The following is a 4,712-nucleotide window of genomic DNA, read 5'->3' on the forward strand; positions in this document are numbered from 1 at the left end:
TTCTAGAATTTTAATGAAACTATTATAAAATTAATGATTTTGAAATTGATGTCTATATTTCTATCTTCTCTCCATGATACCAATCTCACTTTAAATTTGTCTTATTTTTTATGGGCCTCAAGTCAGCTTATATTTTTTAAAATACCACTTATATTATGGAATGCTTCCCACCATTCCATATGCTGCTCAGTTGACTTGTCTCAGAAAGAACTAAACTGATGGTCTGCCTTCTTGGACAAGTACTGGGAAGAGAGATGGCTAATTGTTTTGAGTTTCAGCTTAACATACATTGGGACAGATTTTTCCAGTTATGGTGGTGGGCAGGGTGACTGCTTTAACAGTGGTAAAAGTGCCAGACACTCAGTCTTTTACAAACAGAAATGAATCTTTTCCATTTTTCTTTAATATGCTGTTCTTCCATGAGCAGTGAACCTAAGCCATCTCTTTCTCTGTTCCATTTCCTCTGCTTGAATAGATAAATGCCACTTTGATCACTAATGTCATTTTGTCACAAACTGGGTACAGTTGGGGTGTGCTAATACTGTAAACTGAAAAGTATGAAATTAAAGAAGGATAATTGGCAGAATTCAGGGAAAAAAATCACCACTCAATATTTAACAATACTACAAACACAAGGATAAAAAAGAAATGCATCTTTGGATCTACTTTTAGCTAAGAACTACATTACATGAAAAGCATTTCTGATAGGAAACTCCTAGAAATATAAAATAATATACAACAAAAAATCCTTTTAAATGTATGTTTGAACTAGAAGAAAAGTTTGTTTATTCTAGTCCAAGTAGTAAAATAACTAGAAGAAAGGAAGTCTGGCAAGACAGAAATAAATCTTTTAAACAATAATTCTTTTGTTCTCACCAAACACATGAGCGTGCTCGTGCTCGCACACACACACACACACACACACACACACACACACACACTCCATTCCTTTCCATGGTAGCAAAGTCTACTGGGAGATTAGACATCCACTTATGCCAGACTGTAAACAGCCACCAATTGTCACCCTCACACTAGGCTGCTGTCAGAGAAAGACAAGGAGTGATGTGAAAATTCCAACAACACCAGGTGGCAATGAGCCCTATCATTGGGAAGTTTGGAATTCCATGTCCAGCTACCCAGCCCTTCCATGTCCAGCACAAGATATCAACAAAATTAACAAATTTTAAGCTACATTGACCAAGAAAGGAAAATCAAGTTTCAGAAATAAAAGAGAGAACATTATCAACAACTTCATAGAAGCTAAAATAATTATGAAGGAACAATATAGGCTATAGTATGTCAATGAGCATAGATGGTGTTTTAGTCAGCTTTTTCATCACTATGACCAAAATACCTGATAAGAACAATTAGTGGAGGAAAACTTTATTTGGGGCTCATGGTTTTACTCAGTCCATAGACAGTCAACTTCATTGCTCTGGGCCTGAAGTGAGGCAGAACATCATGGCAGAAGAGTGTGGTAGAAGACAGCATGTCAGACATGGCAACCAAGAAGCAGAGGGAAACTCCACAGGCCAGGGACAAATATATACCCCAAAGATATGCCCCCAATGACTTATCTCCTTCAGCCATATGCTACTTGCCTTCAGTTACCAGCCAGTTAATCTCTAACAGGGCTTAATTCACTGATTGGGTTATGGCTCTCCTAACCCAATCATTTGACTTCTAAACATTCTTGCATTTTCTCACACAAAAGTTTTGGGGAGATTCCTCATATCTAAACCATTACAGATGAAATGAGGAAATTCCTAGAAAGACAAAAGCTACCAAAACAAATGTAAGAAGAAATAGAAAATAGACCTGTAACAAGCAAAGAGACTGAATTAGTAATCAAGAACATGATATAAAAAAGCCCATCTCCAATGACTTCACTGGTGAGTTCAAACATTTAAAGAAAGTTTAATACATATTTCTCACAAACACTTCCAAAAAATAGAACTGAAAATATTTATCAACCCATTCCATGAGGCCACTATTAGCCTAATACAAAATGAAATAAAGACTTTATGAGAAAGAAAAATAACAGATTTATATTTCTTATGAATGCACACTTCAAAATCTTACACAAAACATTAGTAAATTAAATCCACAAAAATATTTTAAAAAGTATACACCATGACCCAATATGATTTTACCCACATACTCAAGACTGGTTTAATGTCTACTAATTCAGTGTCATCCCATATCTATTGAAGAATCTCATCATCTTAGTGGAAACAGAAAAAATAAGAAAATACAACACTCTTTCATATTAAAAACTCTCAACAGATTCAAGATGATTCAATAGAGGAGGTCATGTTCCTGGCTGCTCCGTGGCATGGAAACAATAAAGGAGACAGGCTGTTTCTCTGCAAGGTGGGTGAATAAAACAAAATGCTGGGGGGACTTTACTGGAACTTAGAACTGGACATTCAAAGCAGACTAGGGACTGAGGAGGTTGGATAAAATAAAATAAGGAAAAAAGTCCCCAGTTGCACAGCAGCTGCTGGAGCTGGGCAGAAAGCACCAGCCAGAGGTTCCTCCATGAGCATAAGAGAGGGATAAGGGAAGTAACGGAACCCACATTTTTGGCAGGACTGAGTAATGTCTTAGTATAAAGCATATAGATACCAAGTATGTTGCCCAACAAACCTGAAAGATGTGCTGCATGATATCCGTGTGTGGAGAAAGAAGCCACCATAGAAAGGAACCATTTTGCAGCCACAGTGCAGGGCAGAGCTGCTGAGGAAGCCAATTCCAGGCAAACAAATTATGGCCTGAAATACAGTCCCACTAATCACACTCTGAATGACATAGAGTGTGCTTAAATGAACAGGTAAAAATCAAACGTGGAGAGAGGTTTCCACAGGAGATAACTGTCCTAGAAACCCACCTGGGCTCTATTCCTACCCTCCAACACAACTGCTTGCAGGACCTGCTGGTAGAGACTCATCTAGATGGGAACTCAGAAACATGAGGGTGAGAGAGATTCTTTGGAGACTGAACCCAAGAACAGGAAATGAGGGATCCACACATAATGTAGGGGACTAAGAATCAGGTCCCCCACTACACAAGTGGCACCCAGGGGAGATCCCTGGGATAAATTCTTCCAGCATGGACCAGCAAGTACTGGTTACAGCAAGTGCACTGATTTAAAATCTCCAGGCCAACTGGCATTCAGCAAAGAGCCTGGAGCCCACCTAAGCTTAAACCCTACCTCCAGGAACTTCGACTACAGCATTACAACTCTTACTCTGGCAATCCAGAGGGTGGAGCTTCACATTCCAGATGACCCCACCTAAACCTTCTGAGATGAGAACCTGAGAATCTTTTGAATTCCAATAGAAAAGACTCTTTAACTTCTCATCAAGATTTACTTTTCTTTTCTTTTTTTCTTTCTTTTTTTTTAATTCTTTTTCTCTGTTGAATTTTGACCTTCATGGTACATGAACATTTATACAGTTCCTTTTATATCATTTCTAGCAATTTTGAAGCCAGTGATTTTACCAGGATTAGTTTTTTTGTGAACTAGGATGTCTTATCAGTATATTTTAGTTTTGTATTCTTTTATTTATATTTTTAATTTTTTTAAAACTTTTACTTTACACATTTTTCCTGTTTCCTTTGATTCTCTCATTTCTTCTGCTAAGAGCCAATCTCTATTGTTCTCTTTTTCACTCTTCCTTTAAACTTTTATTTATGTTTTCTTTCCTTCTCCCTCAAAATCATCACATACAATATTACTTCTATTCTCTCCCTAACATTTGAAATTGTAAACACTTTTGCAAATTTGCTGTTTTATTATAGGCAATAACTAATCATTTCATTTCTGTTTATTGTGATAATTAACACTTTAGACATCATAATAAGAATTATTTGGTTTACTGCTATATATTACTTGCATTAATGGTGGTTATTATTTCTCTCCCCCTAAACAGTGACGTACTAGAAACCATTAGGTACACTATAAATCCACAGGGTAGAAACTCTACTGCCTCAGATCTATTCTGTTACTTGGATTCACACACAAAAAAGAAAAGTGAAGGGAAATAAATCTCTCAAACAAACCAAAATACACCAATAACAGAATCCATTGACACAACCATGGGAGAAATGTCCGATGAGTTTAGAATGTACATAGTTAATCTGATCTGTGAAGTAGAGGATAGTATAAGGTAGAGGAAAGTACGAGAAGTGAAATCAAAGAGAAAATACAGGAAGTAAAAGATCAATAAAGAGGCAGAGATTCTGAAAAATAAATAAGCAGAAATCCTCCAAATGAAGGAATCAATAAGCCAAATTAAAAACTCAATAGAAAACATCAACAACAGATGAGACTATTTGGAGGACAGAAGCCAGGCAATGAAGACAAAATGTATAATCTTGAAAATACAGTTGACCATAGAGAGAAGATGTTAAGAAACCATGAGCAGAAATCATAAGAATTATGGGATACAATTGAAAGACCAAATTTAATATTTATCAGGATATATGAAGGCATGGAGTTACAAGCCAAAGGAATTAATAATATAGCCAATGAAATAATATCTGAAAATTTCCCAAATATACAGAATGAAATGGAAAATCAAATACAAGAGGCTTACAGGATCCCAAACATATAAAATAATGAGAGACATCGATTCACATTATAACAAAAATGGTTAGCATACAGAAGAAGGATAGAATTTTAAAGGCTGTGAGAAAAAAACATCAGT

Source organism: Ictidomys tridecemlineatus, chromosome 9 (genome assembly GCF_052094955.1).
Source record: "Ictidomys tridecemlineatus isolate mIctTri1 chromosome 9, mIctTri1.hap1, whole genome shotgun sequence".
Taxonomy (NCBI): Eukaryota; Metazoa; Chordata; class Mammalia; order Rodentia; family Sciuridae; genus Ictidomys; species Ictidomys tridecemlineatus.